The 20,916-nt window shown below is 37.8% G+C and overlaps 1 pseudogene; it reads right to left on the bottom strand.

The window, feature by feature from the left end:
- Nucleotides 1-506: 506 nt before the first annotated feature.
- Nucleotides 507-1,908, bottom strand: LOC138423239 (elongation factor 1-alpha 1 pseudogene; annotated as a pseudogene).
- Nucleotides 1,909-20,916: the final 19,008 nt, after the last annotated feature.

Below are 20,916 nucleotides of genomic sequence, written 5' to 3'. Positions count from 1 at the left end.
TATAAAACACAAGTTACCTTTGCTCATCTGTCCTAATCTAGAAAGTGTTGCACCAATGCTTAAGATGTTATTAAAACAGATGAGTTCTCAACACAAGGTTAACAAACCTGAAGCTCCACCCTAGAAATACAAACCCATAAATCGAAAATTGTTTTACCAGAAATAGGTTACGAGCAACTCTTACCAAAATAGTACCATAGGGAGTTACAGTGTTGACCCAAAGAAGACACGGGTTTCTCATGCAACATTTTTTAATGGGTCTCAAATTCTGTGACAGATTTTTTTGGTCAAGTTGTTTTCATTAAAAAGCACTGATTTTAAAAACTGATTACTTAAACTGCCACACACAAAACATATTGTCCACAAAAACATTCTCCTTTCCTTCTGAAGGTTTTACAATGCATTGTTATCATTAACCAGTCTTTTACTATTAAACTTAAATGGCCAATTGAGACAAACAGTTTTGAGACTATTCTTCCATCACTGATTAAGACTGGGGTAGCACGTATTGGGGATAATATTCATTTAGCCTTCTGAGCTTTCTGGGCAGACTTGGTGACCTTGCCAGCTCCAGCTGCCTTCTTGTCCACTGCTTTGATGAGATGACACCCACAGCGACTGTCTGTCTCATGTCACGCACAGCAAAACGGCCCAGGGGAGGATAATCAGAGAAGCTCTCGACACACATAGGCTTGCCAGAAACCATATCAACGATGGCAGCATCACCAGATTTCAAGAATTTAAGGCCATCTTCCAGCTTTTTGCCATAATGACGATCAGTTTTCTTCCTCAGCTCAGCAAACTTGCAAGCAACATGAGCTGTGTCACAATCCAGCACAGGTGCATATCCAGCATCGATCTGGCCTGGATGGTTCAAAATAATCACCTGAGCTGTGAACCCAGCTGCTTCCATTGGTGGATCATTTTTGCTGTCACCAGCCACATCGCCATGATGAATGTCTTTGACAGACACGTTCTTGACATTGAAGCCCACATTGTCCCCAGGAAGGGCTTCACTCAGTGCTTCATGGTGCATTTCTACAGACTTCAGTTGTTTCACTGACTGGAGCAAAGGTGACCACCATGCCAGGTTTGAGAACACCAGTCTCCACACAACCCACAGGGACAGTACCAATATCACCAATTTTATAGACATCCTGGAGAGGCAAACGCAAGGTTTGTCAGTTGCATGTCTTGGTGGCAGAATGCAATCCAGAGCTTCAAGCAGGGTGATTCCACTGGCATTGCCATCCTTATGGGTGAATTTCCATCCCTTGAATCATGGCATATTAGCACTTGGCTCCAGCATGTTGTCGCCATTCCAGCCAGAAATTGGCACAAATGCTACTGTGTCGGGGTTGCGGCCAATTTTCTTAATGGAGGTGCTGACTTCCTTAACAATTTCCTCGTATCTCTTCTGGCTGTAGGATGGCTCAGTGGAATCCATTTTGTTAACTCCAACAATTAGTTGTTTCACACCCAGGGTGTAAGCCAGAAGGGCATGCTCACGGGTCTGCCCATTCTCAGAGATACCGGCTTCAAACTCACCAACACCAGCAGCAACAATCAGGACAGCACAGTGAGCCTGGGATATGCCTGTAATCATGTTTTTGATGAAGTCTCCATGTTCTGAGGCATCAATGATGGTAACATAACACATGCTGGTCTCAAATCTCCACAGGGAGATATTAGTGGTGATACCACGCTCATGTTCAGCTTCAGTTTGTCCAAGACTTAGGCGTATTTGAAGGAGCCCTTTCCCATCTCAGCAGCCTCCTTCTCGAACTTTTCAATTGTTCTGTTGTTGATCCCACCACATTTGTAGATCGGATGGCCAGTCGTGGTAGACTTCCCTGAATCTACATACCCAATGACAATGACGTTGATGTGGGTCTTTTCCTTTCCCATTTTTGCTTAGGTTTAATAGTGGTGTTGGAGAAGGCTCTTGAGAGTCCCTTGGACTGCAAGGAGATCCAACCAGTCCATTCTGAAGGAGATTAGTCCTGGGATTTCTTTGGAAGGAATGATGCTAAAACTGAAACTCCAATACTTTGGCCACCTCATGTAAAGAGTTGACTCATTGGAAAAGATTTTGATGCTGGGAGGGATTGGGGGCAGGAGAAGTGGGGACGACAGAGAATGAGATGGCTGGATGGCATCACTGACTCATTGGACGTGAGTCTGAGTGAACTCCAGGAGTTGGTGATGGACAAGGAGGCCTGGCGTGCTACGATTCATGGGGTCGCAAAGAGTCGGACATGACTGAGCGACTGAAGTGAAGTGAACTGAACTGAATGGTGGTTTTCACACCTGTGTCCTAGAGGCAAACCCACTGTGAAAAAGCAATAAATTATTCTTTTTAAACCAGAAGGAATGAAGAGGCTGAGCCAAAGCGGAAATAATGCCCAAGTGTGGATGTGTCTGGTAGTGAAAGTAAAGTCTGAGGCTATTAAGAACAATATTACACAGGATCCTGGAATGTTAGCTCCATGAATCAAGGTAAACTGGAAATTTTCAAACAGGAGATGGCAACAGTGAACATCAGTATTTTAGGAATCAGTGAACAAAAATGGACCGGAATGAGTAATTTAATTCCAATGACCATTATGTCTAATACTGTGGGCAAGAATCAAAGCCACAGTCATCAAGACAGTATGGTACTGGCACAAAGACAGAAATATAGATCAATGGAACAAAATAGAAAGCCCAGAGATAAATCCACACACATATGGACACCTTATCTTTGACAAAGGAGGCAAGAATATACAATGGAGTAAAGACAATCTCTTTAACAAGCGGTGCTGGGAAAACTGGTCAACCACTTGCAAAAGAATGAAACTAGATCACTTTCTAACACCGCACATGAAAATAAACTCAAAATGGATTAAAGATCTAAATGTAAGACCAGAAACTATAAAACTCCTAGAGGAGAACATAGGCAAAACACTCTCAGACATAAATCACAGCAGGATCCTCTATGATCCACCTCCCAGAATTCTGGAAATAAAAGCAAAAATAAACAAATGGGATCTAATTAAAATTAAAAGCTTCTGCACAACAAAGGAAAATATAAGCAAGGTGAAAAGACAACCTTCTGAATGGGGAAAATAATAGCAAATGAAGCAATTGACAAACAACTAATCTCAAAAATATACAAGCAATTTATGCAGCTCAATTCCAGAAAAATAAACAACCCAATCAAAAAATGGGCCAAAGAACTAAATAGACATTTCTCCAAAGAAGACATATGGATGGCTAACACACACATGAAAAGATGCTCAACATCACTCATTATTAGAGAAATGCAAATTAAAACCACAATGAGGTACCACTTCACACCAGTCAGAATGTCTGCGATCCAAAAATCTGCAAGCAATAAATGCTGGAGAGGGTGTGGAGAAAAGGGAACCCTCCTACACTATTGGTGGGAATGCAAACTAGTGCAGCCACTATGGAGAACAGTGTGGAGATTCCTTTAAAAATTGCAAATAGAACTGCCTTATGACCCAGCAATCCCACTGCTGGGCATACACACTGAGGAAACCAGAACTGAAAGAGACATATGTACCCCAATGTTCATCACAGCACTGTTTATAATAGTCAGGACATGGAAACAACCTAGATGTCCATCAGCAGATGAATGGATAAGAAAGCTGTGGTACATATACACAATGGAGTATTACTCAGCCATTAAAAAGAATTCATTTGAATCAGTTCTGATGAGATGGATGAAACTGGAGCCTATTATACAGAGTGAAGTAAGCCAGAAAGAAAAACACCAATATAGTATACTAACACATATATATGGAATTTAGAAAGATGGCAATGACGACCCTGTATGCAAGACAGCAAAAAAGACACAGATGTGTATAACGGACTTTTGGACTCAGAGGGAGAGGGAGAGGGTGAGATGATTTGGGAGAATGGCATTGAAACATGTATAATATCATGTAAGAATCGAATTGCCAGTCTATCCGATGCAGGATACAGCATGCTTGGGGCTGGTACACGGGGATGACCCAGAGAGATGTTATGGGGAGGGAGGTGGGAGGGGGGTTCATGTTTGGGCACACATGTACACCCGTGGTGGATTCATGTCAATATATGGCAAAACCAATACAGAATTGTAAAGTAAAATAAAGTAAAAATTAAAATTTAAATTAAAAAAAAAAAAAAGAATCCCTTAGAAGAAATGGAGCAGCCCTCATAGTCAACAAAAGAGTCCAGAATGCAGTACTTGGGTGCAATCTCAAAAATGACAGAATGATCTCTGTTCATTTCCAAGGCAACCATTCAGTATCACAGGAATTCAAACTATGCGCAAACCACTAATGCCAAAGAAGATTAAGTTGAACGTGTCTACGAAGACCTACCAGACCTTCTAGAAGTAACACCAAAAAAAGATGTTCTTTTCATCATAGGGACTGAAATGCAAAACTAGGAAGTCAAGAGATACCTGGAGTAACAGGCAACTTTGACCTTGGAGTACAAAATGAAGCAGGGCAAAGGCTAGCAAATTTTTGCCAAGAGAACGCACTGGTCAAAGCAAACACCCTCTTCCAAGAACACAAGAGATGACTCTACACATGGGCATCAACAGATGGTCAACACCAAAATCAGACTGATCATAGTATTTGCAGCCAAAGGTGGAAAAGCTCTATACAGTTAGCAAAAACAAGACCAGAAGCTGACTGTGGCTCAAATCATGAACTCCTTGTTGCAAAATTCAGACTTAAATTGAATAAAGTAGGGGAAATCATTATTTTCATGATAATACAGTGGAAGTGACAGATTCAAGGGATGAGATCAGATAGACAGAGTGCCTGAAGAAGTATACATGGAGATTCATAGGAGCATACGTGAGGTGGTGATCAAAACCATCCCCAAGAAAAAGAAATGCAAAAAGGCAAATGGTTGTCTGAGGAGGCCTTACAAATAGCTGAGAAAAGAAAACCAAAAGAAAAATGAGAAAAGGAAGGATACCCATCTGAATGCAGAATTCCAAAGAATAGCAAGAAGAGATAAGAAAGCCTTCTTAAGTGAACAATGCAAAGAAATAAGAGGAAAATAACAGAATGGGAGAGACTGGAGATCTCTTCAAGAAAATTAGAGATACCAAGGAAACATTTTCATGTAAAGATGGGCACAGTAAAGGACAGAAATGGTATGGACTTAACAGAAGCAGAAGATATTAAGAGGAGGTGGTGAGAATACACAGAGGAATTATACAAAAATGTCTTCATGACTGAGATAACCACGATGGTGTGATCACTCACCTAGAGCAAGACATTCTGGAGTATGACGTCAAGTCACCTTAGGAAGCATTGGAAGTGATAGAATTGCAGCTGAGCTGTTTCAAATCCTAAAAGATGAGGCTGTGAAACTGCTGCACTCAATATGCCCGCAAATTTGGAAAACTCAGCATTAGCCACAGAACTGGAAAATGTCAGTTTTCATTCCAATCCCAAAGAAGGGCAATGGCAAAAAATGTTCAAACAATTGCATAGTTGTACTCATTTCACATGCTAGCAAGGTAATGCTGAAAATTCTTCAAGCTATGCTTCAATAGTCCACGAACTGAGAACTTCCAGATGTACAAGTTGGATTTAGAAAAGGCAGAGGAACCAGAGATCAAATTGCCTGCATCTGTTGGATCACAGAAAAAGCAAGGGCATTCCAGAAAAAAATCTGCTTCTGCTTCATTGACTACACAAAAGCCTTTGACTGTGTGGATCACAACAAATTGTGTAAAATTCTGCAGGAGATGGAAATACCAGACCAGCTTACATGCCTTCTGAGATACCTGTACACAGGTCAAGGAGTAACAGTTAGAACCGGACATGGAACAACAGAACTGGTTGAGAATTGGGAAAGGAGTATGTCAAGGCTGTATATTGTCACCCGGCTTATTTAACTTCTATGTAGAGTATATTATGTGAAATGCTGGGCAGCCTGAATCTCAAGCTGGAATCAAGATTGCCAGGAGAAATATCAATAACCTCAGATATGCAGAGAACACCACCCTAATAGGAGAAAGTGAAGAAGAACTAAAGAGCCTCTTGATGAAGGTGAAAGAGGAGAGTAAAAAAGCTGGCTATAAACTCAACATTCAAAAAACAAAGATGGTGGCAACCGGTCCTGTCACTTCATAGCTAATAGATGGGAATAAATGGAAATAGAAACATTGACAGACTATTTTATCGGGCTCCAAAATCACTGTGGATGGTGACTGCAGCCCTGAAATTAAAAGATGCTTGCTCCTTGGAAGAAAAGCTATGACATACCTAGAGGGTGTATTAAAAAACAGAGACATCAGTTTGCTGGCAAAGGTCTGTCTAGTCAAAGCTATGGTTTTTCCAGTAGTCATGTATGGATGTGAGAGTTGGACCATAAAGTCGGCTGAGCACCAAAGACTTGATTTTTTTCAAACTGTGGTGCTGGAGAAGACTCTTGAGAGACCTTTGGACAGCAAGGAGATCAACCCAGTCAACATAAAGGAAATCATCCCTGAATATTCTTTGTAAGGACTGATGCTGGAGATGAGCTCTAATACTTTGGCCACCTGATATCCTTATGCTGAGAAAGATTGAAGGCAGGAGGAGAAGGAGATGGCAGAGGTTGGATGGCATCACTGATTCAATGGACTTGAGTTTGAGCAAACTCAAGGAGATAGTGAAGGACAGGGAAACCTGGCAGGCTGCAGTTCATGGGGTCACAAAGAGTCAGATATGACTGACTAAACAACAACCACCACCCTTGTTTTAGCCAGGACATGGAAGCAACCTAGATGCCCATGAGCAGATGAATGGATAAGAAAGCTGTGGTACATATACACAATGGAGTATTACTCAGCCATTAAAAAAATACATTTGAATCAGTTCTAATGAGGTGGATGAAACTGGAGCCTATTATACAGGGTAAAGTAAGCCAGAAAGAAAAACACCAATACAGTATACTAATGCATATATATGGAATTTAGAAAGATGGTAATGATAACCCTGTATGTGAGACAGCAAAAGAGACAGATATATAGAACACTCTTTTGGATTTTGTGGGAGAGGGAGAGGGTGGGATGATTTGGGAGAATGGCATTGAAACATGTATAATATCATATAAGAAACGAATCACCAATCCAGGTTTGATGCAGGATACAGGATGCTTGGGGCTGGTGCACTGGGATGACCCAGAGAGATGGTACGGGGAGGGAGGTGGGAGTGGGGTTCAGGATGGGGAACACGTGTACACCCGTGGCGGATTCATGTTGATGTATGGCAAAACCAATATAATACTGTAAAGTCAAAAAAAAAAAAAAAAAGTACATGGACACCTACCAAAAAATAATAAAAAATAATAAGTAAAAATAAATAAAATAAAAACTAGAGAGTGTTTTTAAATATATGATCACATTTGAAAATCTTTCTCTACCAATTTTTTTTTGAGTATCTGTGATATACTAGGTACTATTTTAGGTACTGCAGATTTTTCAGGTTTTCATGAAATAAGCATGACTAATGCCATCTCTCTCATTTTATAGACATCAAAAAAAAATTGAGTCAAAAAAATTTGATGAGTCAAAAAAATTTCATGAGTCAAAAAAATTTAAAAAGCTGAAATAACCAATCCATAATCTCACAACAGGGAAGTAATGAGATTAGGACTTGGGCCCAGATCCTATGACCTTAAATCTTTTGTTGTTTGAATTGCACAAGACAGTTTTCCCAGCAAAAGTTCAATAACAATATGCTAAATAGGAAAGTGGTATTTTAAGAATAAGAAATTAGAAACTCCATAGCTTTGGGGTGGAAAGACACTGGGCAGCAAACCTAAGGAATTGAATGTTTGGGCACTTAATTGATATGAGAGTGGAGAGAAGGTAAACTCATACATCAGGTCACTGAATCATTCATTCTTTCAAAAAGAAAATCTAACATCTACATACTAGGCACTGAATAGACAGGGTTACAGAAAGTATGAGGTTTAGAGAAGAATAATAGTGTCTGTGATGTCACATGTATGTGTGTGGTACTTGCTTAGTCATGTCCAACTCTGTGATCCCATGATTGTAGCCCATTAGGCTCCTCTATCCATGGAATTCTCCTAGCAGGAATATTGGAGTGGTTGCCATTTCCTTCTCCAGGGGATCTTCCCAACCCCAGAATCGAACCGAGGTCTCTTGCATTGCAGGCAGATTCTTTACCCTCTGAACCACCTGGGAAGTGATATCACATACATTGACATACATAAAGACAAGCAGGATAGTTGAAAACTAAAGTCAACACTTTTTTAGTTATAGTTTTTAGTTTAGTTTGCATAAAGAATGATTTATATAGAATTTGCATTTGTTAACACTGGAATTGAGAAGAGGAGTTATGTCTAGAATTAAATAATTGAGAAATTGGGATGGTAATATAGTTTAAAATCATAACTATAAAGCTAATAACAAGGGACATGTTGTGTGATTAATTAAAGGAAATGCCAGAATAGGCAAATATAGAAACAAAGTAGATTAGGGGTTACCTAGGACAGGATGGAAAGAGGTAGGGAGATTGAAAGATGATGGCTAAGGGGTATGGGGAAATGAAAATCTTATTAATAACTAGTGTAATAGATATATATCCCCTGTGACTATACTAAGAGCCATTGAATTGTACCCTTTAAATGAATGAATTGTATGGCATGTGAATTATATCTTAACAAAGCTTCTAAATACAAAACCATAACTATAGTTGAGTTATCGGAGACATAAGAAATTAAAAAATTCAAAGGACCAAAGAGACTGACTTTTAAGGAACAGTTATAATTAAATAGCAAGTGATAAATAAGATGGCAACCAATATATTCAAAATCTTATTGAGAAATGCCCTAGATTTGAAAAGCTAAAACATCACTGAGATAATTTATAGTGCCCATAAGAACACATATAGTATCAGAAGCTAAACGATTCAGACAGATAAGGTATGAATAAATAAAGGGGAAGTACAGTAAGTAAATCCATTACGATCATACAGTGGAAGTGACAAATAGATTCAAAGGATTAGATCTGATAGACACGTTGCCTGAAGAACTATGGACAGAGGTTCGTGACATTGTACAGGAGGCAGGGACCAAGACCGTCCCCAAGAAAAAGAAATGCAAAAAGGCAAAATGGTTGTCTGAGGAGACCTTACAAATACCTGTGAAAAGAAGAGAAGCAAAAGGCAAAGGAGAAAAGGAAAGATATACCCATGTGAATGCAGAGTTCCAAAGACTAGCTAGGAGACGAAAGAAAGCCTTCCTCAGTGATCAATGCAAAGAAATAGAAGAAAACAATAGAATGGGGAAAACTAGAGATCTTTTCAAGAAAGTTAGAGATATCAAGGGAACATTTCATGCAAAGATAGGCACAATAAAGGACAGAAATGGTATGGACCTAACAGAAGCAGAAGATGTTAAGAAGAGGTGGCAAGAATACACAGAAGAATTATACAAAAAAGATCTATATGACACAGATAATCACGATGGTGTGATAAGTCACTTAGAGCCAGACATCCTGGAATGTGAAGTCAAGTGGGCCTTAGGAAGTATCACTACAAGCAAAGCTAGTGGAGGTGATGAAATTCCAGCTGAACTATTTCAAATTCTAAAAGATGATGGTATGAAAGTGCTGCAATCAATATGTCAGCAAATTTGGAAAACTCAGAGAAGTGGCCTCAGGACTGGAAAAATTCAGTTCTCATCCCAATCCCAGAGAAAGGCAATGCCAAAGAATGCTCAAACTACCACACAAATGCATTCATCTCACATGCTAGCAAAGTAATGCTCCAAATTCTTAAAGCCGGGCTTCAACACTACATGAACTGTGAACTTCTAGATGTTCAAGCTAGATTTAGAATGCAGAGGAACCAGAGATCAAATTGCCAACATCTGCTGGATCATTGCAAAAGCAAGAAAGTTCCAGAAAAACATCTACTTCTGCTTTATTGACTATGCCAAAGCCTTTGACTTGTGGATCACAACAAACTGTGGGAAATTCTTAGAGAGAAGGGAATACCAGGCCACCTGACCTGCCTCCTGAGAAATCTGTAGGTAGATCAGGGAGCAACAGTTAGAACTAGACATGGAACTACAGACTGGTTCCAAGTATGAAAAGGAGCACGTCAAGGCTCTATATTGTCACCCTGCTTATTTAACTTATATGCACAGTACATAATGAGAAATGCTGGACTGGAAGAAACACAAGCTGGAATCATGATTGCCGGGAGAAATATCAATAACCTCAGATATGCAGATGACACCACTCTTATGGCAGAAAGCGAAGAGGAACTAAAAAGCCTCTTGATGAAAGTAAAAGAAGAGAGTGAAAAAGTTGGCTTAAAGCTCAACATTCAGGAAACAAAGATCATGGCATCCGGTCCCATCACTTCATGGGAAATAGATGAGGAAACAGTGGAAACAGTGTCAAACTTTATTTTTTGGGGCTCCAAAATCACTGCAGATGGTGACTGTAGCCATGAAATTAAAAGATGGTTTTGTAAGTCTTTTTCCTTCTGTTGTATTTCTTGACTATATAAGTCCATTTAACATTTGTTGTAAAGCTGGTTTGATGGTACTGAGTTCTCTTAACTTTTGCTTTTCTGTAAAGCTTTTTATTTCTCCGTCAATTTTGAATGAGATCCTTGCTGGGTACAGTAATCTTGGTTGTAGATTTTTCCCTTTCAGTACTTTAAATATATCCTGCCACTCCCTTCTGGCCTGTAGAGTTTCTGCTGAAAGATCAGCTGTTAAGTGACAGTTTCCCTTGCATGTTGCTTGTTGCTTCACTCTTGCTGCTTTAAATATTCTTTGTTGTGTTTAGTCTTTGTTAGTTTGATTAGTCAGAGAAGGCAATGGCACCCCAGTTTGATTAATATGCGTCTTGGCATGTTTCTCCTTGGGTATATCCTGTATGGGACTCTCTGCACCTCTTGGACTTGATTATCTATTTCCTTTTGCATGTTGGGGAAATTTTCAACTATAATCTCTTCAAAAACTTTCTCATACCCTTTATTTTTCTCTTCTTCTTCTGGGACCCCTATAATTCAAATGTTGGTGCATTTGATATTGTCCCAGAGGTCTCTGAGTCTATCCTCAGTTCTTTTCATTCTTTTTACTTTATTCTGCTCTTCAGAAGTTATCTTCACCATTTTATCTTCTAGGTCACTGATTCATTCTTCTGCTTCAGATATTCTGCTATTAATTCTTTCTAGAGTATTTTTAATTTCAGTAATTGTGTTGTCTCTGTATGTTTGTTCTTTAATTCTTCTAAGTCTTTGTTAATTGAGTCTTGCATTTTCTCCATTTTGTCTTCAAGTTTTTTGATTATCTTTACTATCATTATTCTGATTTCTTTTTCAGGTAGTTTGCCTATTTCCTCTTCATTTATTTGGACTTCTGTGTTTCTAGTTGAATTTGTTCCTTTGTCTAGTATTTCTCTGCCTTTTCTTTTTTCTTTTTTTTTTTGTAACTTGTGTTTAAGGGCTTACTCCTTGGAAGAAAAGTTGTGACCAACCTACATAGCATAGTCAAAAGCAGAGACATTACTTTGCCGACTAAGATCCGTCTAGTCAAGGCTATGGTTTTTCCAGTGGTCATGTATGGATGTGAGAGTTGGACTGTGAAGAAGGCTGAGCACCAAAGAATTGATGCTTTTGAACTGTAGTGTTGGAGAAGACTCTTGAGAGTCCCTTGGACTGCAAGGAGATCCAACCAGTCCATTCTGAAGAAGATCAGCTCTGGGATTTCTTTGGAAGGAATGATGCTAAAGCTGAAACTCCAGTACTTTGGCCACCTCATGAGAAGAGTTGACTCATTGGAAAAGACTCTGATGCTGGGAGGGATTGGGGGCAGGAGAAGGGGATGACCGAGGATGAGATGGCTGGATGGCATCACTGACTCGATGGACACGAGTCTGAGTGAACTCCGGGAGTTGGTGATGGACAGGGAGGCCTGGCATGCTGCGATTCATGGGATCACAAAGAGTCGGACATGACTGAGTGAACTGAACTGAACTGATTCCCAGCCTTCATGGTTGAATTCTTTCTTCCTTTTGGTTTCTGCCCACCAAAGGTTGGTCCAGTGGTTTGTGTGAGCTTCATATAGGGTGAGATTTCTGCTCAGTTTTTGTTTGTTTTCCCTCTGATGGGCAAGGCTGAGTGAGGTGATAATCCTGTCTGCTGATGATTGGGTTTGTCTTTTTGTTTTGTTTGTTGTTAAATGAGCCGTCCTGCAAAGGGTGCTACTGGAGGTTGGGTTATGATGGATCTTGTATTCAAATGGTTTTCTTTATGTGAGTTTTCACTATTTGATACTACCTAGGGTTAGTTCTCTGGTTGTCTAGGATCTTGGAGTCAGTGCTCCCACTCCAAAGACTCAGGGCTTGATCTCTCTCCAAACACCAGCCTAGGTCCAATCTACCAAGAGGAATTTCACCTGAAATGAAAGGCCTTTTACTTGAATTCCAAAAGCCAGTGTACAAGAACACAACAGAGATCTCTGACTCAATGGAAACTTGGTATTGCCTGCCACATGGACAGTCCTCCTTGGATTGCAACATATGACTAGAGGGTCTGTCCTTGGCAGTGGTCAGCAGAACTCTGCTCCCTTTTTAATTAAATTGTTTTTTCCTATTGAGTTTTACTAATTTATATATTTTGGATATTATTCAACCCCTTATTTGATATATGACTTGCAAATACTTTCTCCTATTTGGTAGGTTTTCTTTTCATGTTGTTAATGGTTTCCTTTTCATTTTGTTAATGGTTTTCTTTCCTAAGCAGAAGCTTTTTAGTTTGATGTAATCTCACTTGTTGATTTTTTCTTTTGTTTCACTCACTTTGGGGCTTCCCTGGTAGGTTAGACAGTAAAAGCCATTCACTTTTGGTGTCAAATTAAAAAAAAAAAAAAAAACCAAAACACCAAGTCTGATGTCAAGGAGATTACCACCTAAAATTTAGGGCCTCTGTTCTTACTTTTGAATCTTTAATGCCTTTTGAGATAATTTTTGTATATAGTGTAAGATGGTATTCCAGTTTCTTCCTATTGCTGTGATTTGTGTGTCTAGTTTTCCAGTATGATTTATTAAGGAGACAAAAATGGTAATTCTCAAAATATATTTGATTCTTAAAGAAAGGAGATGATAAAGTAGCTAGTAGTGATAGGGGATAAGCAGTAAACTAAGGGATTTTATACAGGTATTGTTTGATTTTTTTTTATTAAAATACCCTTGATTTATAATATTGGATTATTTCCCTATGTACAACATAAGTGAGTGAGTGATAGTCACTCAGACATCACCAACTCTTTGAGACCCCATGGAGTGTAGTCTGCCAGGCTCCTCTGTCCATGGAATTCTCCAAGCAAGAATACTGGAGTGGGTTGCCATTTCCTTCTCCAATATACAATATAGTGAGTCAATATTTTTGTAGAGTATATTCCATTTAAAGTTATTATAAAATATTGGCTATATTCCCTATTCAGTAAAACATACACTTGAAGCTTATTTGGAAAAGACCCTGATGCTGGGAGGGATTGGGGGCAGGAGGAGAAAGGACAGCAGAGGATGAGATGGCTGGATGGCATCACTGACTCAATAGACATGAGTTTGGATAAACTCTGGGAGTTGGTGATGGACAGGTAGGCCTGGCGGGCTGCGATTCATGGGGTCACAAAGAGTCGGACACGACTGAGCGACTGAACTGAACTGAACTAAGCTTATTTACTTTATAGGCAGTAGTTTGTACCTCTTAATCCCCATTTCATTGGGGAAAGGACTTGGGGGAGGGGCACAATAGGGGAAGAGGATTAAGATGTGCTGTTTGATTTTTAATGGATACAAACATGAAAAAAGTGTTTTTATACTAGTGTGGGGAAAATTCCACTTTAAAAAAAAAAGGTTGAGTATATTAGAGAAAGGATAGTGACAATTCCTGAAAGTGAAGATGGAAAATGAGATGCAAAACTTAGATACCAGACTTGACATTGGTTATTTAGCTTTGAATAGCCAGGGCTGTTTAAGCCATTTACAGACCTGGGGGCGGGGGGTGTAGTATATGAATGTAAAAGTCTCATTTAATGACAGAGGCTCTCATTTAAAGACAAATAGGCAAGGTCAGGTAAAGGTTTCCTCATTTAAGATAAAGGAGGCTTCTGAATATTTGTAGGCAGGGGAAATGAGTCCACACAGAGAAAGGAAAGAGGAGGTATGCAGTGTCTTTAATTGCTACTCTGTAGACGAAGACAAGCAATTATGAGGAGAAGAAAGGAGAAAGGACTACTGAGTTGCATAAACTCACTGAAAGTCTTCTTTATTTTTTTATGGTTTTATATGTCTTATTTTCCAAGTCCACAATTTTCTGCATTTGTCTAGTTTGCATTTTTTTTTCAATAAGTGTAAGAAACCAGTATTCTCAGATTAAGATTTATTTTGAAAAGTAAATATTAACAAGACTAGTCGGTTCATAATCCTAGTTCAGATGTACTTATTTTTGTCCATAGAACTTAGAATAAGATCCTGGAAACCTAGACATACAGTGCTAGAAGAGATCCTTTTCATAATCCTTTATAATTTTTTTCCTGACCAACATGTCACAAAATTATATACTTCTAGTAACTGAACTGCAGATTTTTTTTACAAATCCATTCAGTATGCCACATAAAATCATTTAGAAATGGTAGTTCTACAGTGACCTTCTTATAACACTATATGGTGCAAGAATGAGGCATTTTCCCATTTGCAACAACATGAATGGACCTAGCGACTGTCATACTGAGTGAAGTAAGACAGAAAGACAAATGTCATATAGTATCACTTATATGTGGAATCTAAAATAATGGCACAAATGAACTTATTTACAAAACAGAAAGAGAGTCACAGATGTACAAAACAAACCTAAGTTTACCAAAGGGGAAGTGCAGAAGGGATAAATTTAGAGTCTCTAATTGACATCTATGCTCTACTATATATAAAATAGGAAGGCTTTCCTGGTGGCTCAGACGGTAAAGCATCTGCCTGCAATGCAGGAGACCCAGGTTCAATCCCTGGGTTGGGAAGATTCCCTGGAGAAGGAAATGGCAACCCACTCCAGTACTCTTGCCTGGAAAATCCCACGGATGAAGGAGCCTGGTAGGCTAGAGTCCCTGGGGTCACAAAGAGTCAGACATGTCTGAGTGACTTCACTTCACTTCGCATATATAAAATAGATACTGTATAGTACAGTACTATGTAATGGCCTATATGGGAAAAAGATCTTAAAAGGAGTGGATATGAATGTATGTGTAACTGGTTCACTTTGCTGTACATCTGAAACACAATTTTGTAAATCAACTATACTCCAATAAACATTTAAATAATGAGGCATTTTTTTTCCTCTGTTAAAAATGGGTAAAATGACATAATTATGTGATTTAATATTTTCTAAACTTAAATCCATCTTTTAAAAGGCAGATATAGCATACTTTGTAGCATTTACATTGGACTCAGGTATAAACAGGAATGTGAAATACATTAGAATTAATGAAATACCAATGAAAGTAAAGAAATCCAAATGTACCGTGAACATAATTCACCATATCTTTTACATTGTGTCTTAGTCTGTTCAGGCTGCTCTATCAAAATACTACCTACTGGGTAGCTTATAAATGATAGAAATTTATTCCTCATAGTTCTGAAGGCTCGTGGAGTCAGAGATCAGGGTGCCAGCATGGTCAGGTAAGAGCCCCCTTCAAGGTCACAGACTTATTATATCTTCACACAGCAGAAGTGACAAGCCAGCTGGTTCTCTGGACTCTTTTAAGGTCACTAATCCCATTCTTAATGGTTCTGCCTTGGTGACCTAATCACCTCCCAAAGGCTCCACCTCCTAATACAATTGAATTGCTCTGGGTGGTAGCTTTTTAACATACAAATTTGTTAGTCTACAGCACACTATAACATGTTTTCACCTATACAAGTTCAAATATAAAAGGCAGCTTCATTTCTTTATGCCAAGTAAATCAATTTGAATATACTGAATTGTACTGTCTGTAGGAAACAGCAAAGCTGATGGAACATCTAATGTGCTAATTAGCTGGCAGACCTCTTCTCTAATGGCACACCTTTTCCATTTCAGTATAATCATGACAAGATGCGAGTTAATCACATCTGTCAACTGTTAAGACCTTCCCTGCTGGCTCAGATGGTAAGGAATCTGCCTGCAATGCAGGAGACCCAGGTTTGATCCCTGGGTGGGGAAGATCCCCTGGAGAAGGGCATGGCAATCCACTCCAGTATTCTTGCCTGGAGAATCCCATGGACAGAAGAGCCTGGTGGGCTACAGTCCATAGGATCACACAGAGTCAGACATGACTGAAGTGACTTACCATGCATGTCAACTGTTAAGACTCATAATATTCTGGCTAAAAATGCCTTTGCAACGATTATCTTCCCTGCACAGTTTAGAAAGGCAGAGACAAGATATTTTCCTATCTAGTAGCTTTGTTTCCTAACTGATCATTACAATGAAGAGAAAAAAATGCATGAGTCAGTCTGTACATACTGCATCTCTGTTATTGTTGGTCAAATAAGAAATGGGTTTAAATGTAATTTACTCCTTTCTTTATTCCTAGAAGTGGCATACCCAATTACTCCATAAAACTGTTTCAACTAGCTCTGATGCTCTTTATAAATTGTAAGGTTCTTTGGGAAACTGTTTAAATTAACGTAACTTCTCATATCACATATAATTTCTATTAAAACTTCTGGATATAAACCTTTATATAGAATGTTTTTTGAAATCCAACTATATAGAACTACTAGGAAAAAGTTCTGAGATCTTAATTGAAAGTAATGATGACTTGCCTTCTCATACTAGAGGTGAAAAAAGAAGTATGGGAAGAATGATTTGAACTTTAAACCCCACTCAACTGTTATTTAAAGAATCGGCCTAGTGGATAGTGGACTTCAATGATGAGACCTATCTTTAGTCTGTTTTATATGAAACATATTAATCCATGTGCTTCCAAAGGTCTTTTAATTCAAAATGACGATGCTTTCTAAATATCAAGCCTAATAAGGCTACCTTTAAAAAGTAATGAAATCTTAAATATTCATAGGATGCCACATGAGAGTTTTGGTGACTTAAGGATGTAAACTAGGAGAGGGAATAGTTTAGAGGACCTCTGTGTTCCATTCCAAATAGGAGATTCTGTAATTCTCTGAGGTTCTCTAAGCTTCAATTTCCTCATCTGAGACAGAAGTCACTATAATTAAGGTATAAGATTGTTTAAAGTTGAGATAAGGAGATGAAGAGAGAAAAAATATGAGCTTTATCCCAGAAGCCCCCCTAGATACATCCTCTATAAAACAAACTTCAGATTTAACTATTGCTAACTCATACGTTCCTTACTCTTATTGCAAAAAGTGCCTGGGCTCATTTCTGCAGAACTGTTAAATTAGAGAGGGGAAAACACAATAATAATCTATTTATTTTGTCTTGGTATCTGAATGTTATTGTTGTATGTCCAGAATTTGTTAAAATTTTTTGTCATTAAATTTTTTCTTGCTATATTTTTTCTATAGATTTTCCATTTAAATGAAATACAATGCAATGAGAAATAGAAGTATTTCAAACTTCTTGTTTAATCTGAAATGACTGTCTTATGCATTATGATTAAATAATCAATTCCCTTATAATTGACATGAAACGTGCAAATGTAAAATAATTTTATTATGGGTTATGATATGTTTTTTAAATTTTTTCTTTTATATTGGAGTGTGGTTGATTACCAGTGTTAATGTTGTGTTAGTTTCAGGTGTACAACACAGTGATTCAGTTGTACATATACATGTATCTATTGTTTTGCAAATTCTTTTCCTATTTAGGGTATTATAGAATATTGAGATGAATTCCCTTTGCTATACAGGGAACTCATTATCTGCTATATCTGTTAGTCTATTTGGTTATCTGTTTTAGATATAGCGGCTTTTTTTTTTTTAATAAGCTTTCTGCCCCCTTCTCTTTCTCTTCTCCTTCTGGCATAATGCACAAATTAGTTCATTTATGATGTGCCAAACACTCTGTAGGCTATCTCACTTTTTAAATTATATTCTCAAGTAAAATCACAAACAAAAACCTAACCCTACACCAAAAGCAACCAGAGAAAGAAGAACAAGCAAAACTCAAATTTAGTAGAAGGAAATAAATCCTAAAGATTAGATTGGAAATAAATGACATAGAAACAAAGAAAGCAATGGAAACTATCAACAACACTAAACTTTGAAAAGATAAACAAATTGGTAAACCTTTAGCCAGACTCATCAAGAGAAATACAAGAAGCTACAAGAGACATCACAGAAATACAAAGGATCATGAGAGACTACTACAAGCAATTATATACCAATAAAATGGATAATCTAGAAGAAATGAACAGATTCTTATAAATGTACATGCTTTCAAGACTGAACCAGAAAGAAATAGCAAATCACAAGTTCTTAAACTGAAACTGTGATTTAAAAGACTTCTAACAAACACAAGTCCAGGACCAGACAAAGATACCGCACACAAAAAAATTACAGGTCAATGCCACTGATGAACACAGACATAAACAAAAATCCTCAAAATACTAGCAAACCAAATCCAACAATACAGTAAAAGGATCATACACTACAATCAAGTGGGATTTATCCCAAGGATGCAACTATTTTTCAATATCCACAAATCAATCAGTGTGATATACCACATCAAACAGTTAAATAAAATCCATATGATTATCTCAATATTTACATAAAAAGCTTTTGACAAAATTAAACAGACATCTATGATGAAAACTCTCCAGATAGTGGGCATAGAGGGAACATACTTCAATGTCATGAAGGCCATATATGACAAACCCACAGTCAACATCATAGTCAAGTGTTGAAAAGCTAAAAGCACTTCCTTTAAGATCAGAAATAAGATAGGTATGTCCACTCTCGCCACTTTCACTCAACATAACTTCGGAAGCCCTAGCCATGGCAATCAGAGAAGAGAAAGAAATCCAAATTGGAAAAGGAATAAAACTGTCACTGTTTGCAGATGATCTAATATTATCCGTAGAAAATCCAAAATATGGTACCAGAAAACTACTAGAGCTCAACAGTGAATTTGGTTAAAGTTGCAGGATACAGAATGAATATGCAAAAGTCTGTTGCATTTCTACACACTAACAATGAACAATCAGAAAGAGAAAGAAACAATCCCATTTACCATTCCAGCAAAAAGAATAAAATACCTAATAAGCCTACCTATAGAGGCAAAAGAGTGGTGCTTAGAGAACTATAAGATGCTGATGAAATAAACAGAAGATGACACATAGACACGGAAAAATATACCACGTTCTTGGACTGGAAGAATTCAATGTCAAAATGACTATACTACCCAAGGTGATCTACAGATTCAATGCAATTCCTATCAAATTGTCAATGGCATTTTTCACACAATTAGAACCAAAAGAATCTTAAAATTTGTATGGAGACACAAAAAGCCTAAAATAGTCAAAACAATCTTGAGAAAGAACAGAGCTGGGGGAATCAGGCTCCCTGCTTCAGAGTACAAAACTACAGTTATCAAAACAGATGCTGCCACAAAAATAAAAATATAGATCAATGCAACAGGATAGAAATCCTAGAAATAAGCCCACACAACTATGGTCAATTAATCTACAGCAAAGGAGGCAAGATTACACAATAGAGAAAACATAGTATTCAATAAATGATGCTGGGAAAACTGGGAAGAATTTCAAAAATGATGCTGTAAAAGAATGAAATTAGATCATTCAGATCATTTTTTAATACCACTCTCAAAAATAAATTCAAATTGGGTTAAAGACCTGAAAGTAAGACCTGATGCTATAAAATCCTTAGAGGAAAAAATAAGCAGAATATTCTTTGACATAAATTGCAACAATATCTTTTTTGATCCAGCCCTACAGTTATGGAATTAAAAATAGACAAAAGGACATATTTATAAGTAAACTCAAAGGCTAATGCACAGCAAAGTATACCATAAACAAAACCAAAAGACCACCCACAGAGTGGAAGAAAATATTGGCAATCAATGTGGCCAACAAGGGATTAATGTCCAAAATTTACAAAGAGCTCACAAGACTTAATATCAAAAATTTAAAAATAAAAACAAAAATCCAGTCAAAAAATATGTTTAAAGAGAGTATATATAGTTTCAAATTGATAACAAAAAAATTTTGACATAAAACAGCACATCATATAACATAAATCTCATGATTTCTTATAGACGTTTATAAGGAGCATATATATCTATGTAAAATATGCCACCTGTTAAAGTTGGATATAAATATCACTTTTGTGAAGACTGCTGTCATAGCTGAGAAATATTCATTACTTCTATTTTGAAATTCTTTAACCTGTCCCAGCTTGACACTTTAAGTGATATTCACTGATAAGAAAATCCAGAAACACAGAATTTGATTTTAATCTTTACAAATGCATTTTTTCCTGAAACCTATACATATTTTTAGGGCTTCCAAGGTGGTGCTAGTGAATAAGAGCTCGCCTGCCAATGCAGGAGACGTAAGAGACATGGGTTCCATCCTTGGATCTGGATGACCCCTTGGAAGAGGGCATGGCAACCCACTCCAATATTCTTGCCTTGAGAATCCCGTGGAAAGAGGAGTCTGGCCAGCTATAGTCCATAGGGTCATAAAGAGCTGGACACGACTGAGTGATATAGCATGCATAACCATTTAGAAGATAAATTATTTTTATCCATAAATACAAACGAACCATTGTATTCTCTAAAATTACATTATTGTGGTAAAACTGAACTGAAATGCTCAGTTTGTTTCTTCTCCATCAGTTTATTTCAGTTCAGTTCAGTTGCTCCATCGTGTCCAACTCTTTGCAACCCC

The sequence above is a fragment of the Ovis canadensis genome, chromosome 18 (assembly GCF_042477335.2).
Source record: "Ovis canadensis isolate MfBH-ARS-UI-01 breed Bighorn chromosome 18, ARS-UI_OviCan_v2, whole genome shotgun sequence".
NCBI lineage: Eukaryota > Metazoa > Chordata > Mammalia > Artiodactyla > Bovidae > Ovis > Ovis canadensis.
The sequence above is the reverse complement of the archived record's forward strand: the minus strand, read 5'-3'. Positions and strand labels throughout refer to the sequence as shown.